This window comes from Schistocerca piceifrons, unplaced genomic scaffold (genome assembly GCF_021461385.2).
Source record: "Schistocerca piceifrons isolate TAMUIC-IGC-003096 unplaced genomic scaffold, iqSchPice1.1 HiC_scaffold_570, whole genome shotgun sequence".
Taxonomy (NCBI): Eukaryota; Metazoa; Arthropoda; class Insecta; order Orthoptera; family Acrididae; genus Schistocerca; species Schistocerca piceifrons.
Window position 1 is genome coordinate 69,207 of NW_025728811.1, and position 15,946 is coordinate 85,152.

Here is a 15,946-nt window from a genome sequence, read left to right on the forward strand (position 1 = left end):
CATTTTTCTGTGGAAGAAGACACCACACTAACTGAGCAGAAGATGATTTTGTTTTAAGTTATACCACTGTTCCACGAAGTTCGACAGTCCAGCAAATATAGCGATGAAGCTCGCCGAAGAAGGCATATTTTGGTGAGAGTAAGGAGGGCTATAAGGGGAGTTGGGAGGCAAAAAAAAAAAAAAAAAAAAAAAAAAAAAAAAAAAAAAAAAAAAAGTGGTAGAATGCTCGCCTGCCACGCGGGCGGCCCGGGTTCGATTCCCGGCCGATGCATCGTTTTGCTTTTCCCGCGGTGCCGTGTGGCTTGCGCGCTTGAGATGCACGATCCACAAGAATGTATAGCGGGATTCCCTTGAGAAGAACCGAGAACGCAGCACGCGCGGTTCCCCACTCAGACGCTCGCGTCATGTTCTGCGGACTGGAGTCGGCCTGGCCTCACAAGTTGCTGTGTCCAGGTGCCTCCGAGGCAATGAACTTGAACGACGGGGAGTACTGCCCATCGTTGCAAAAGCTGCAGCACCACCACAATCAACTGGGCCGGCAATGCACGTGTAGCAACAGAACACGTTATCCACCAAGTAGTGTATCTCTGCGTCTAACAATGGGTACGCTACTTGCCCAGTTCCCAGGACCGACGGTCCGCCCCGTGCCTCGGTAGCGCAGTAGTCAGCGCGTAAGTCTCATAATTTTAAGGTCGTGAGTTCGATCCTCACCCGGGGCATTTAATTTTCTGTGACTCACGGTGGTGCTGTCGCTACGGCTCGAACTTATTTCTTGTTTGTTATCCACAACGTTTCAACGCTTCAGAGAGAAAATTTATACTTCCTGTTATTGATACTGACAGCTTTCCTTTTCCTCTTCTCCCAGTAGAGCATGAAGCCAAAAGCATTGCTCTGAGACTTTTGAGGTGCGCGCCTTGCCAGCCAGTATGCGCAATGACGTTCGCAAAGAGAGAAGGGTGCGAGAGACCATCCGATCCGTCGAACGGACGCCCAAATCCGGTGAGATCTAGTGGCTAGGATGCCTGGCTATCACCCCGGAGGCCCGGGCTCGATTGCCGGAACCGGAACGGAATTTTTTCCACACGAATCGTCTCAAGTTTCAGCAGTGCGTGCTGCCGTTTCCCGTCCTGCTCGCAGTACAGCTACTGTTTCGTGACCGCCAGCAGAACATAGACGGGCGAAGCAGACACACGGTGACCCTAGAAGTGGCGTGTGGCTTCATGCGACGTATTTCCAGCGTAGGGCTGAGCAACCGTCCGCGTCGAGGCCCGTTAGCTCAGTTGGTTAGAGCGTCGTGCTAATAACGCGAAGGTCGTGGGTTCGATCCCCCCACGGGCCAGTGGGCTTTTACTACTACGAAAAGGCAGCGCCGATTTCAGCTGGCGAGTGTGATGACCAAAAGATCATCGCCCTGCGTGGACGTTGGCAGAGGATCCGAACCCGACTCGTCGGGAAGCGCTGCAGCATTCGCTCGGCAATGGTCACAATATGTTGAATACGCTGGTTCTCATACGGCAAAGAGAAAATGAAAGAAAATGCCCGATTGCCGACGTGTAACAACTTTGGCCCTTGTCAGTGCTTGGGCGGGTGACCGCATGGGAACACAGGGTACTGTTGGCAATTTTGCTTCCTATTTTTCTTTCTCCTTTGTTTTCGCAGCTGCAGACCGATTCAGTGAGGGAGACGCCACCGTGAAATGAAGGGGCGTGCTGTGTGTCCACCGCCTCGCCTCTCCCTGCCTCTCTCAGTCGTTTCTCGTGCTTGTCGTTTTGATATAGGCCGACTGGAGAGCGTCAGCTCTCGCGTCAGCTGAGCAAAGTCGAGACAAGTCGAGACACACTGTAGGCTGGTCTGCAGCGAGTAAGAGGGAGAAAGAACATTAATTTAACGGCGCGTGGCAAAAGTACTCATACGCAAAGCTGAAAGCCTGCTGCGGTGGCCGGGAATCGAACCCGGATCAACTGCTTGCAAGGCAACTATGCTGACCTTTACACCACCACCGCACAACCGGGCGCCCCCACGCCGCGCTGTGTCGGCTTCCCGCCAGTCGGCAGCGGCCGAAGGTGATCGTAGCCCTAGGCGCATTACGAGGTAGGCTAGGGGAGCACATGCAGATGCATTCGCACGGCGTATCCATGCACATTTCGCACCCTTTGGCAAGAGTCGGCGCCGGCGACGCAAGAGGACGCAGAGGACGGCGTTCTGGCGGCATTTTTAGGCAGTACAGTGCAGGATTCAGCGTCTGCAGCATTTTCTCGACAGAATGCTACGGCGCTTGACGGCAGTCCCACGTTATCTCGAGACATCTGCTCGGGAAGCAGCGAAAGATTGCTACTGGTCTGAGCATCGGTGGTTCAGTGGTCCGCCCACGCTCTGAAGCGGCGCCCGTCTCTCTCGCGGCCACCCCGTATAAGATGTCCTACATACGGGAGTACTTTTTAACGAGGAGCTACGATCTGTCAACGGCTACCGACAGACACAGGACCGCCCGCGGACTCTACGTTGCCCTGACTGGACAACCTCCGCGTCATAAACTGGTGTTCCGGAACCCTACAGTGGAATGGGTGAACGTGTGGGCAAACATCAACAACCCGGTGTTGCCGTCGGATGTCAGTGCGCTCTGGTTTAAGATCGTCAACAACACCCTAGCGACGAACCAGCGGCTTGCCGACATTCATCTCCTTCCCTCTGCCAACTGTGGTAGATGTGGTGCTGTGGACACACGGGAACATCGTTTTGAGTGTGCATCGGTGTCGACGGTATGGCGGCTGTGTCAACGAATGGTCGCCCACATTAATCGAACGCCTCCTCACCTTGTGACTGTTCGTCGTGTGATAGTGCCTAACTTCAAAGCTTTCCCGCGGACGAAAAATAACGCCACTGTCTGGATCTTAGGGCATACGATTTATGCCCTTATCGATATGGCCGTCACTGATACTGTGATTTACCTGGATTATTTGTGGGCCCAGTATATGACACTGAAGGATTGCGTTCACTTTCGCGAACTGTTTGCGAATTTTTTGAAGGCGGCCTTGGATTACGGCTATGAAATGGAACTGCGGCAAACACCTTGAACTGAGATTTACTGAGCTGACGCGTTCTATTTTTACTTTCTTTTTCCTTCTTTTCTTTGTTTTATTTGCGTTATGGTTGGTGACTTGTGCCACACCCACACTACGGGTCGTTCTGGTTTTATCTCCAAGGGAGGAATGTCCTTTTACTTTTGAGGAATTTTATTTTGTTCACAAGACTTCATGGGTATTTTAGAAGATACAGCCTGTTTGTGTGGAACATTCATAGTTGCAGGAGTGTTTTTTTTCCAATCTCTTAAATTCTGTTTCCGGACTGTCGCGATTTCATTTTATTACTTTCCTGTGATTTCTGTTTCTTTCGTGTGATGCACACATCGACATAAACTGTCATGTTGTGCTGTTGTCCTGCGTTGACACCTGTTTTGTAACAACTCTCTGCTACATCGGAGTGACTGACCTTAGTCAGGAGGGACAATATATTTTTCTTTTAAGCGGAATATGAGTTTAGTTGAACTACGAGCAGAAGAGTTGAACCAGCGGAGGAAAGAAGACCGTCCACGAATTCCGCGATAAAATTTTTCTTAGTTCTCCATTTTTCTGTGGAAGAAGACACCACACTAACTGAGCAGAAGATGATTTTGTTTTAAGTTATACCACTGTTCCACGAAGTTCGACAGTCCAGCAAATATAGCGATGAAGCTCGCCGAAGAAGGCATATTTTGGTGAGAGTAAGGAGGGCTATAAGGGGAGTTGGGAGGCAAAAAAAAAAAAAAAAAAAAAAAAAAAAAAAAAAAAAAAAAAAAGTGGTAGAATGCTCGCCTGCCACGCGGGCGGCCCGGGTTCGATTCCCGGCCGATGCATCGTTTTGCTTTTCCCGCGGTGCCGTGTGGCTTGCGCGCTTGAGATGCACGATCCACAAGAATGTATAGCGGGATTCCCTTGAGAAGAACCGAGAACGCAGCACGCGCGGTTCCCCACTCAGACGCTCGCGTCATGTTCTGCGGACTGGAGTCGGCCTGGCCTCACAAGTTGCTGTGTCCAGGTGCCTCCGAGGCAATGAACTTGAACGACGGGGAGTACTGCCCATCGTTGCAAAAGCTGCAGCACCACCACAATCAACTGGGCCGGCAATGCACGTGTAGCAACAGAACACGTTATCCACCAAGTAGTGTATCTCTGCGTCTAACAATGGGTACGCTACTTGCCCAGTTCCCAGGACCGACGGTCCGCCCCGTGCCTCGGTAGCGCAGTAGTCAGCGCGTAAGTCTCATAATTTTAAGGTCGTGAGTTCGATCCTCACCCGGGGCATTTAATTTTCTGTGACTCACGGTGGTGCTGTCGCTACGGCTCGAACTTATTTCTTGTTTGTTATCCACAACGTTTCAACGCTTCAGAGAGAAAATTTATACTTCCTGTTATTGATACTGACAGCTTTCCTTTTCCTCTTCTCCCAGTAGAGCATGAAGCCAAAAGCATTGCTCTGAGACTTTTGAGGTGCGCGCCTTGCCAGCCAGTATGCGCAATGACGTTCGCAAAGAGAGAAGGGTGCGAGAGACCATCCGATCCGTCGAACGGACGCCCAAATCCGGTGAGATCTAGTGGCTAGGATGCCTGGCTATCACCCCGGAGGCCCGGGCTCGATTGCCGGAACCGGAACGGAATTTTTTCCACACGAATCGTCTCAAGTTTCAGCAGTGCGTGCTGCCGTTTCCCGTCCTGCTCGCAGTACAGCTACTGTTTCGTGACCGCCAGCAGAACATAGACGGGCGAAGCAGACACACGGTGACCCTAGAAGTGGCGTGTGGCTTCATGCGACGTATTTCCAGCGTAGGGCTGAGCAACCGTCCGCGTCGAGGCCCGTTAGCTCAGTTGGTTAGAGCGTCGTGCTAATAACGCGAAGGTCGTGGGTTCGATCCCCCCACGGGCCAGTGGGCTTTTACTACTACGAAAAGGCAGCGCCGATTTCAGCTGGCGAGTGTGATGACCAAAAGATCATCGCCCTGCGTGGACGTTGGCAGAGGATCCGAACCCGACTCGTCGGGAAGCGCTGCAGCATTCGCTCGGCAATGGTCACAATATGTTGAATACGCTGGTTCTCATACGGCAAAGAGAAAATGAAAGAAAATGCCCGATTGCCGACGTGTAACAACTTTGGCCCTTGTCAGTGCTTGGGCGGGTGACCGCATGGGAACACAGGGTACTGTTGGCAATTTTGCTTCCTATTTTTCTTTCTCCTTTGTTTTCGCAGCTGCAGACCGATTCAGTGAGGGAGACGCCACCGTGAAATGAAGGGGCGTGCTGTGTGTCCACCGCCTCGCCTCTCCCTGCCTCTCTCAGTCGTTTCTCGTGCTTGTCGTTTTGATATAGGCCGACTGGAGAGCGTCAGCTCTCGCGTCAGCTGAGCAAAGTCGAGACAAGTCGAGACACACTGTAGGCTGGTCTGCAGCGAGTAAGAGGGAGAAAGAACATTAATTTAACGGCGCGTGGCAAAAGTACTCATACGCAAAGCTGAAAGCCTGCTGCGGTGGCCGGGAATCGAACCCGGATCAACTGCTTGCAAGGCAACTATGCTGACCTTTACACCACCACCGCACAACCGGGCGCCCCCACGCCGCGCTGTGTCGGCTTCCCGCCAGTCGGCAGCGGCCGAAGGTGATCGTAGCCCTAGGCGCATTACGAGGTAGGCTAGGGGAGCACATGCAGATGCATTCGCACGGCGTATCCATGCACATTTCGCACCCTTTGGCAAGAGTCGGCGCCGGCGACGCAAGAGGACGCAGAGGACGGCGTTCTGGCGGCATTTTTAGGCAGTACAGTGCAGGATTCAGCGTCTGCAGCATTTTCTCGACAGAATGCTACGGCGCTTGACGGCAGTCCCACGTTATCTCGAGACATCTGCTCGGGAAGCAGCGAAAGATTGCTACTGGTCTGAGCATCGGTGGTTCAGTGGTCCGCCCACGCTCTGAAGCGGCGCCCGTCTCTCTCGCGGCCACCCCGTATAAGATGTCCTACATACGGGAGTACTTTTTAACGAGGAGCTACGATCTGTCAACGGCTACCGACAGACACAGGACCGCCCGCGGACTCTACGTTGCCCTGACTGGACAACCTCCGCGTCATAAACTGGTGTTCCGGAACCCTACAGTGGAATGGGTGAACGTGTGGGCAAACATCAACAACCCGGTGTTGCCGTCGGATGTCAGTGCGCTCTGGTTTAAGATCGTCAACAACACCCTAGCGACGAACCAGCGGCTTGCCGACATTCATCTCCTTCCCTCTGCCAACTGTGGTAGATGTGGTGCTGTGGACACACGGGAACATCGTTTTGAGTGTGCATCGGTGTCGACGGTATGGCGGCTGTGTCAACGAATGGTCGCCCACATTAATCGAACGCCTCCTCACCTTGTGACTGTTCGTCGTGTGATAGTGCCTAACTTCAAAGCTTTCCCGCGGACGAAAAATAACGCCACTGTCTGGATCTTAGGGCATACGATTTATGCCCTTATCGATATGGCCGTCACTGATACTGTGATTTACCTGGATTATTTGTGGGCCCAGTATATGACACTGAAGGATTGCGTTCACTTTCGCGAACTGTTTGCGAATTTTTTGAAGGCGGCCTTGGATTACGGCTATGAAATGGAACTGCGGCAAACACCTTGAACTGAGATTTACTGAGCTGACGCGTTCTATTTTTACTTTCTTTTTCCTTCTTTTCTTTGTTTTATTTGCGTTATGGTTGGTGACTTGTGCCACACCCACACTACGGGTCGTTCTGGTTTTATCTCCAAGGGAGGAATGTCCTTTTACTTTTGAGGAATTTTATTTTGTTCACAAGACTTCATGGGTATTTTAGAAGATACAGCCTGTTTGTGTGGAACATTCATAGTTGCAGGAGTGTTTTTTTTCCAATCTCTTAAATTCTGTTTCCGGACTGTCGCGATTTCATTTTATTACTTTCCTGTGATTTCTGTTTCTTTCGTGTGATGCACACATCGACATAAACTGTCATGTTGTGCTGTTGTCCTGCGTTGACACCTGTTCACCTGTTTTGTAACAACTCTCTGCTACATCGGAGTGACTGACCTTAGTCAGGAGGGACAATATATTTTTCTTTTAAGCGGAATATGAGTTTAGTTGAACTACGAGCAGAAGAGTTGAACCAGCGGAGGAAAGAAGACCGTCCACGAATTCCGCGATAAAATTTTTCTTAGTTCTCCATTTTTCTGTGGAAGAAGACACCACACTAACTGAGCAGAAGATGATTTTGTTTTAAGTTATACCACTGTTCCACGAAGTTCGACAGTCCAGCAAATATAGCGATGAAGCTCGCCGAAGAAGGCATATTTTGGTGAGAGTAAGGAGGGCTATAAGGGGAGTTGGGAGGCCAAAAAAAAAAAAAAAAAAAAAAAAAAAAAAAAAAAAAAAAAAAAAAAAAAAAAAAAGTGGTAGAATGCTCGCCTGCCACGCGGGCGGCCCGGGTTCGATTCCCGGCCGATGCATCGTTTTGCTTTTCCCGCGGTGCCGTGTGGCTTGCGCGCTTGAGATGCACGATCCACAAGAATGTATAGCGGGATTCCCTTGAGAAGAACCGAGAACGCAGCACGCGCGGTTCCCCACTCAGACGCTCGCGTCATGTTCTGCGGACTGGAGTCGGCCTGGCCTCACAAGTTGCTGTGTCCAGGTGCCTCCGAGGCAATGAACTTGAACGACGGGGAGTACTGCCCATCGTTGCAAAAGCTGCAGCACCACCACAATCAACTGGGCCGGCAATGCACGTGTAGCAACAGAACACGTTATCCACCAAGTAGTGTATCTCTGCGTCTAACAATGGGTACGCTACTTGCCCAGTTCCCAGGACCGACGGTCCGCCCCGTGCCTCGGTAGCGCAGTAGTCAGCGCGTAAGTCTCATAATTTTAAGGTCGTGAGTTCGATCCTCACCCGGGGCATTTAATTTTCTGTGACTCACGGTGGTGCTGTCGCTACGGCTCGAACTTATTTCTTGTTTGTTATCCACAACGTTTCAACGCTCAGAGAGAAAATTTATACTTCCTGTTATTGATACTGACAGCTTTCCTTTTCCTCTTCTCCCAGTAGAGCATGAAGCCAAAAGCATTGCTCTGAGACTTTTGAGGTGCGCGCCTTGCCAGCCAGTATGCGCAATGACGTTCGCAAGAGAGAAGGGTGCGAGAGACCATCCGATCCGTCGAACGGACGCCCAAATCCGGTGAGATCTAGTGGCTAGGATGCCTGGCTATCACCCCGGAGGCCCGGGCTCGATTGCCGGAACCGGAACGGAATTTTTTCCACACGAATCGTCTCAAGTTTCAGCAGTGCGTGCTGCCGTTTCCCGTCCTGCTCGCAGTACAGCTACTGTTTCGTGACCGCCAGCAGAACATAGACGGGCGAAGCAGACACACGGTGACCCTAGAAGTGGCGTGTGGCTTCATGCGACGTGTTTCCAGCGTAGGGCTGAGCAACCGTCCGCGTCGAGGCCGTTAGCTCAGTTGGTTAGAGCGTCGTGCTAATAACGCGAAGGTCGTGGGTTCGATCCCCCCACGGGCCAGTGGGCTTTTACTACTACGAAAAGGCAGCGCCGATTTCAGCTGGCGAGTGTGATGACCAAAAGATCATCGCCCTGCGTGGACGTTGGCAGAGGATCCGAACCCGACTCGTCGGGAAGCGCTGCAGCATTCGCTCGGCAATGGTCACAATATGTTGAATACGCTGGTTCTCATACGGCAAAGAGAAAATGAAAGAAAATGCCCGATTGCCGACGTGTAACAACTTTGGCCCTTGTCAGTGCTTGGGCGGGTGACCGCATGGGAACACAGGGTACTGTTGGCAATTTTGCTTCCTATTTTTCTTTCTCCTTTGTTTTCGCAGCTGCAGACCGATTCAGTGAGGGAGACGCCACCGTGAAATGAAGGGGCGTGCTGTGTGTCCACCGCCTCGCCTCTCCCTGCCTCTCTCAGTCGTTTCTCGTGCTTGTCGTTTTGATATAGGCCGACTGGAGAGCGTCAGCTCTCGCGTCAGCTGAGCAAAGTCGAGACAAGTCGAGACACACTGTAGGCTGGTCTGCAGCGAGTAAGAGGGAGAAAGAACATTAATTTAACGGCGCGTGGCAAAAGTACTCATACGCAAAGCTGAAAGCCTGCTGCGGTGGCCGGGAATCGAACCCGGATCAACTGCTTGCAAGGCAACTATGCTGACCTTTACACCACCACCGCACAACCGGGCGCCCCCACGCCGCGCTGTGTCGGCTTCCCGCCAGTCGGCAGCGGCCGAAGGTGATCGTAGCCCTAGGCGCATTACGAGGTAGGCTAGGGGAGCACATGCAGATGCATTCGCACGGCGTATCCATGCACATTTCGCACCCTTTGGCAAGAGTCGGCGCCGGCGACGCAAGAGGACGCAGAGGACGGCGTTCTGGCGGCATTTTTAGGCAGTACAGTGCAGGATTCAGCGTCTGCAGCATTTTCTCGACAGAATGCTACGGCGCTTGACGGCAGTCCCACGTTATCTCGAGACATCTGCTCGGGAAGCAGCGAAAGATTGCTACTGGTCTGAGCATCGGTGGTTCAGTGGTCCGCCCACGCTCTGAAGCGGCGCCCGTCTCTCTCGCGGCCACCCCGTATAAGATGTCCTACATACGGGAGTACTTTTTAACGAGGAGCTACGATCTGTCAACGGCTACCGACAGACACAGGACCGCCCGCGGACTCTACGTTGCCCTGACTGGACAACCTCCGCGTCATAAACTGGTGTTCCGGAACCCTACAGTGGAATGGGTGAACGTGTGGGCAAACATCAACAACCCGGTGTTGCCGTCGGATGTCAGTGCGCTCTGGTTTAAGATCGTCAACAACACCCTAGCGACGAACCAGCGGCTTGCCGACATTCATCTCCTTCCTCTGCCAACTGTGGTAGATGTGGTGCTGTGGACACACGGGAACATCGTTTTGAGTGTGCATCGGTGTCGACGGTATGGCGGCTGTGTCAACGAATGGTCGCCCACATTAATCGAACGCCTCCTCACCTTGTGACTGTTCGTCGTGTGATAGTGCCTAACTTCAAAGCTTTCCCGCGGACGAAAAATAACGCCACTGTCTGGATCTTAGGGCATACGATTTATGCCCTTATCGATATGGCCGTCACTGATACTGTGATTTACCTGGATTATTTGTGGGCCCAGTATATGACACTGAAGGATTGCGTTCACTTTCGCGAACTGTTTGCGAATTTTTTGAAGGCGGCCTTGGATTACGGCTATGAAATGGAACTGCGGCAAACACCTTGAACTGAGATTTACTGAGCTGACGCGTTCTATTTTTACTTTCTTTTTCCTTCTTTTCTTTGTTTTATTTGCGTTATGGTTGGTGACTTGTGCCACACCCACACTACGGGTCGTTCTGGTTTTATCTCCAAGGGAGGAATGTCCTTTTACTTTTGAGGAATTTTATTTTGTTCACAAGACTTCATGGGTATTTTAGAAGATACAGCCTGTTTGTGTGGAACATTCATAGTTGCAGGAGTGTTTTTTTTCCAATCTCTTAAATTCTGTTTCCGGACTGTCGCGATTTCATTTTATTACTTTCCTGTGATTTCTGTTTCTTTCGTGTGATGCACACATCGACATAAACTGTCATGTTGTGCTGTTGTCCTGCGTTGACACCTGTTTTGTAACAACTCTCTGCTACATCGGAGTGACTGACCTTAGTCAGGAGGGACAATATATTTTTCTTTTAAGCGGAATATGAGTTTAGTTGAACTACGAGCAGAAGAGTTGAACCAGCGGAGGAAAGAAGACCGTCCACGAATCCGCGATAAAATTTTTCTTAGTTCTCCATTTTTCTGTGGAAGAAGACACCACACTAACTGAGCAGAAGATGATTTTGTTTTAAGTTATACCACTGTTCCACGAAGTTCGACAGTCCAGCAAATATAGCGATGAAGCTCGCCGAAGAAGGCATATTTTGGTGAGAGTAAGGAGGGCTATAAGGGGAGTTGGGAGGCAAAAAAAAAAAAAAAAAAAAAAAAAAAAAAAAAAAAAAAAAAAAAAAAAAAAAAAAAAGTGGTAGAATGCTCGCCTGCCACGCGGGCGGCCCGGGTTCGATTCCCGGCCGATGCATCGTTTTGCTTTTCCCGCGGTGCCGTGTGGCTTGCGCGCTTGAGATGCACGATCCACAAGAATGTATAGCGGATTCCCTTGAGAAGAACCGAGAACGCAGCACGCGCGGTTCCCCACTCAGACGCTCGCGTCATGTTCTGCGGACTGGAGTCGGCCTGGCCTCACAAGTTGCTGTGTCCAGGTGCCTCCGAGGCAATGAACTTGAACGACGGGGAGTACTGCCCATCGTTGCAAAAGCTGCAGCACCACCACAATCAACTGGGCCGGCAATGCACGTGTAGCAACAGAACACGTTATCCACCAAGTAGTGTATCTCTGCGTCTAACAATGGGTACGCTACTTGCCCAGTTCCCAGGACCGACGGTCCGCCCCGTGCCTCGGTAGCGCAGTAGTCAGCGCGTAAGTCTCATAATTTTAAGGTCGTGAGTTCGATCCTCACCCGGGGCATTTAATTTTCTGTGACTCACGGTGGTGCTGTCGCTACGGCTCGAACTTATTTCTTGTTTGTTATCCACAACGTTTCAACGCTTCAGAGAGAAAATTTATACTTCCTGTTATTGATACTGACAGCTTTCCTTTTCCTCTTCTCCCAGTAGAGCATGAAGCCAAAAGCATTGCTCTGAGACTTTTGAGGTGCGCGCCTTGCCAGCCAGTATGCGCAATGACGTTCGCAAAGAGAGAAGGGTGCGAGAGACCATCCGATCCGTCGAACGGACGCCCAAATCCGGTGAGATCTAGTGGCTAGGATGCCTGGCTATCACCCCGGAGGCCCGGGCTCGATTGCCGGAACCGGAACGGAATTTTTTCCACACGAATCGTCTCAAGTTTCAGCAGTGCGTGCTGCCGTTTCCCGTCCTGCTCGCAGTACAGCTACTGTTTCGTGACCGCCAGCAGAACATAGACGGGCGAAGCAGACACACGGTGACCCTAGAAGTGGCGTGTGGCTTCATGCGACGTGTTTCCAGCGTAGGGCTGAGCAACCGTCCGCGTCGAGGCCCGTTAGCTCAGTTGGTTAGAGCGTCGTGCTAATAACGCGAAGGTCGTGGGTTCGATCCCCCACGGGCCAGTGGGCTTTTACTACTACGAAAAGGCAGCGCCGATTTCAGCTGGCGAGTGTGATGACCAAAAGATCATCGCCCTGCGTGGACGTTGGCAGAGGATCCGAACCCGACTCGTCGGGAAGCGCTGCAGCATTCGCTCGGCAATGGTCACAATATGTTGAATACGCTGGTTCTCATACGGCAAAGAGAAAATGAAAGAAAATGCCCGATTGCCGACGTGTAACAACTTTGGCCCTTGTCAGTGCTTGGGCGGGTGACCGCATGGGAACACAGGGTACTGTTGGCAATTTTGCTTCCTATTTTTCTTTCTCCTTTGTTTTCGCAGCTGCAGACCGATTCAGTGAGGGAGACGCCACCGTGAAATGAAGGGGCGTGCTGTGTGTCCACCGCCTCGCCTCTCCCTGCCTCTCTCAGTCGTTTCTCGTGCTTGTCGTTTTGATATAGGCCGACTGGAGAGCGTCAGCTCTCGCGTCAGCTGAGCAAAGTCGAGACAAGTCGAGACACACTGTAGGCTGGTCTGCAGCGAGTAAGAGGGAGAAAGAACATTAATTTAACGGCGCGTGGCAAAAGTACTCATACGCAAAGCTGAAAGCCTGCTGCGGTGGCCGGGAATCGAACCCGGATCAACTGCTTGCAAGGCAACTATGCTGACCTTTACACCACCACCGCACAACCGGGCGCCCCCACGCCGCGCTGTGTCGGCTTCCCGCCAGTCGGCAGCGGCCGAAGGTGATCGTAGCCCTAGGCGCATTACGAGGTAGGCTAGGGGAGCACATGCAGATGCATTCGCACGGCGTATCCATGCACATTTCGCACCCTTTGGCAAGAGTCGGCGCCGGCGACGCAAGAGGACGCAGAGGACGGCGTTCTGGCGGCATTTTTAGGCAGTACAGTGCAGGATTCAGCGTCTGCAGCATTTTCTCGACAGAATGCTACGGCGCTTGACGGCAGTCCCACGTTATCTCGAGACATCTGCTCGGGAAGCAGCGAAAGATTGCTACTGGTCTGAGCATCGGTGGTTCAGTGGTCCGCCCACGCTCTGAAGCGGCGCCCGTCTCTCTCGCGGCCACCCCGTATAAGATGTCCTACATACGGGAGTACTTTTTAACGAGGAGCTACGCTCTGTCAACGGCTACCGACAGACACAGGACCGCCCGCGGACTCTACGTTGCCCTGACTGGACAACCTCCGCGTCATAAACTGGTGTTCCGGAACCCTACAGTGGAATGGGTGAACGTGTGGGCAAACATCAACAACCCGGTGTTGCCGTCGGATGTCAGTGCGCTCTGGTTTAAGATCGTCAACAACACCCTAGCGACGAACCAGCGGCTTGCCGACATTCATCTCCTTCCCTCTGCCAACTGTGGTAGATGTGGTGCTGTGGACACACGGGAACATCGTTTTGAGTGTGCATCGGTGTCGACGGTATGGCGGCTGTGTCAACGAATGGTCGCCCACATTAATCGAACGCCTCCTCACCTTGTGACTGTTCGTCGTGTGATAGTGCCTAACTTCAAAGCTTTCCCGCGGACGAAAAATAACGCCACTGTCTGGATCTTAGGGCATACGATTTATGCCCTTATCGATATGGCCGTCACTGATACTGTGATTTACCTGGATTATTTGTGGGCCCAGTATATGACACTGAAGGATTGCGTTCACTTTCGCGAACTGTTTGCGAATTTTTTGAAGGCGGCCTTGGATTACGGCTATGAAATGGAACTGCGGCAAACACCTTGAACTGAGATTTACTGAGCTGACGCGTTCTATTTTTACTTTCTTTTTCCTTCTTTTCTTTGTTTTATTTGCGTTATGGTTGGTGACTTGTGCCACACCCACACTACGGGTCGTTCTGGTTTTATCTCCAAGGGAGGAATGTCCTTTTACTTTTGAGGAATTTTATTTTGTTCACAAGACTTCATGGGTATTTTAGAAGATACAGCCTGTTTGTGTGGAACATTCATAGTTGCAGGAGTGTTTTTTTTCCAATCTCTTAAATTCTGTTTCCGGACTGTCGCGATTTCATTTTATTACTTTCCTGTGATTTCTGTTTCTTTCGTGTGATGCACACATCGACATAAACTGTCATGTTGTGCTGTTGTCCTGCGTTGACACCTGTTTTGTAACAACTCTCTGCTACATCGGAGTGACTGACGTTAGTCAGGAGGGACAATATATTTTTCTTTTAAGCGGAATATGAGTTTAGTTGAACTACGAGCAGAAGAGTTGAACCAGCGGAGGAAAGAAGACCGTCCACGAATTCCGCGATAAAATTTTTCTTAGTTCTCCATTTTTCTGTGGAAGAAGACACCACACTAACTGAGCAGAAGATGATTTTGTTTTAAGTTATACCACTGTTCCACGAAGTTCGACAGTCCAGCAAATATAGCGATGAAGCTCGCCGAAGAAGGCATATTTTGGTGAGAGTAAGGAGGGCTATAAGGGGAGTTGGGAGGCAAAAAAAAAAAAAAAAAAAAAAAAAAAAAAAAAAAAAAAAAAAAAAAAAAAAAAAAGTGGTAGAATGCTCGCCTGCCACGCGGGCGGCCCGGGTTCGATTCCCGGCCGATGCATCGTTTTGCTTTTCCCGCGGTGCCGTGTGGCTTGCGCGCTTGAGATGCACGATCCACAAGAATGTATAGCGGGATTCCCTTGAGAAGAACCGAGAACGCAGCACGCGCGGTTCCCCACTCAGACGCTCGCGTCATGTTCTGCGGACTGGAGTCGGCCTGGCCTCACAAGTTGCTGTGTCCAGGTGCCTCCGAGGCAATGAACTTGAACGACGGGGAGTACTGCCCATCGTTGCAAAAGCTGCAGCACCACCACAATCAACTGGGCCGGCAATGCACGTGTAGCAACAGAACACGTTATCCACCAAGTAGTGTATCTCTGCGTCTAACAATGGGTACGCTACTTGCCCAGTTCCCAGGACCGACGGTCCGCCCCGTGCCTCGGTAGCGCAGTAGTCAGCGCGTAAGTCTCATAATTTTAAGGTCGTGAGTTCGATCCTCACCCGGGGCATTTAATTTTCTGTGACTCACGGTGGTGCTGTCGCTACGGCTCGAACTTATTTCTTGTTTGTTATCCACAACGTTTCAACGCTTCAGAGAGAAAATTTATACTTCCTGTTATTGATACTGACAGCTTTCCTTTTCCTCTTCTCCCAGTAGAGCATGAAGCCAAAAGCATTGCTCTGAGACTTTTGAGGTGCGCGCCTTGCCAGCCAGTATGCGCAATGACGTTCGCAAAGAGAGAAGGGTGCGAGAGACCATCCGATCCGTCGAACGGACGCCCAAATCCGGTGAGATCTAGTGGCTAGGATGCCTGGCTATCACCCCGGAGGCCCGGGCTCGATTGCCGGAACCGGAACGGAATTTTTTCCACACGAATCGTCTCAAGTTTCAGCAGTGCGTGCTGCCGTTTCCCGTCCTGCTCGCAGTACAGCTACTGTTTCGTGACCGCCAGCAGAACATAGACGGGCGAAGCAGACACACGGTGACCCTAGAAGTGGCGTGTGGCTTCATGCGACGTGTTTCCAGCGTAGGGCTGAGCAACCGTCCGCGTCGAGGCCCGTTAGCTCAGTTGGTTAGAGCGTCGTGCTAATAACGCGAAGGTCGTGGGTTCGATCCCCCCACGGGCCAGTGGGCTTTTACTACTACGAAAAGGCAGCGCCGATTTCAGCTGGCGAGTGTGATGACCAAAAGATCATCGCCCTGCGTGGACG

The 15,946-nt window shown here is 51.5% G+C and overlaps 14 non-coding genes across 14 annotated transcripts; 10 read left to right on the forward strand and 4 right to left on the reverse strand.

Annotated features, from left to right (window-relative positions):
- Window positions 1–646: 646 nt before the first annotated feature.
- On the forward strand, window positions 647–719 carry Trnam-cau. The gene has a single exon. It is a non-coding gene; the product is annotated as a tRNA-Met (tRNA).
- A 546-nt stretch (window positions 720–1,265) lies between these two features.
- Trnai-aau lies at window positions 1,266–1,339 on the forward strand. Its single transcript has one exon. It is a non-coding gene; the product is annotated as a tRNA-Ile (tRNA).
- Window positions 1,340–1,931: 592 nt separating this feature from the next.
- Window positions 1,932–2,003, reverse strand: Trnaa-ugc. Its single transcript has one exon. It is a non-coding gene; the product is annotated as a tRNA-Ala (tRNA).
- Window positions 2,004–4,267: 2,264 nt separating this feature from the next.
- On the forward strand, window positions 4,268–4,340 carry Trnam-cau. The gene has a single exon. It is a non-coding gene; the product is annotated as a tRNA-Met (tRNA).
- Window positions 4,341–4,886: 546 nt separating this feature from the next.
- Trnai-aau lies at window positions 4,887–4,960 on the forward strand. Its single transcript has one exon. It is a non-coding gene; the product is annotated as a tRNA-Ile (tRNA).
- Window positions 4,961–5,552: 592 nt separating this feature from the next.
- On the reverse strand, window positions 5,553–5,624 carry Trnaa-ugc. The gene has a single exon. It is a non-coding gene; the product is annotated as a tRNA-Ala (tRNA).
- A 2,285-nt stretch (window positions 5,625–7,909) lies between these two features.
- Window positions 7,910–7,982, forward strand: Trnam-cau. Its single transcript has one exon. It is a non-coding gene; the product is annotated as a tRNA-Met (tRNA).
- A 544-nt stretch (window positions 7,983–8,526) lies between these two features.
- Window positions 8,527–8,599, forward strand: Trnai-aau. Its single transcript has one exon. It is a non-coding gene; the product is annotated as a tRNA-Ile (tRNA).
- A 592-nt stretch (window positions 8,600–9,191) lies between these two features.
- Trnaa-ugc lies at window positions 9,192–9,263 on the reverse strand. The gene has a single exon. It is a non-coding gene; the product is annotated as a tRNA-Ala (tRNA).
- A 2,275-nt stretch (window positions 9,264–11,538) lies between these two features.
- Window positions 11,539–11,611, forward strand: Trnam-cau. The gene has a single exon. It is a non-coding gene; the product is annotated as a tRNA-Met (tRNA).
- Window positions 11,612–12,157: 546 nt separating this feature from the next.
- Trnai-aau lies at window positions 12,158–12,230 on the forward strand. Its single transcript has one exon. It is a non-coding gene; the product is annotated as a tRNA-Ile (tRNA).
- A 592-nt stretch (window positions 12,231–12,822) lies between these two features.
- On the reverse strand, window positions 12,823–12,894 carry Trnaa-ugc. Its single transcript has one exon. It is a non-coding gene; the product is annotated as a tRNA-Ala (tRNA).
- A 2,276-nt stretch (window positions 12,895–15,170) lies between these two features.
- Window positions 15,171–15,243, forward strand: Trnam-cau. Its single transcript has one exon. It is a non-coding gene; the product is annotated as a tRNA-Met (tRNA).
- Window positions 15,244–15,789: 546 nt separating this feature from the next.
- On the forward strand, window positions 15,790–15,863 carry Trnai-aau. Its single transcript has one exon. It is a non-coding gene; the product is annotated as a tRNA-Ile (tRNA).
- Window positions 15,864–15,946: the final 83 nt, after the last annotated feature.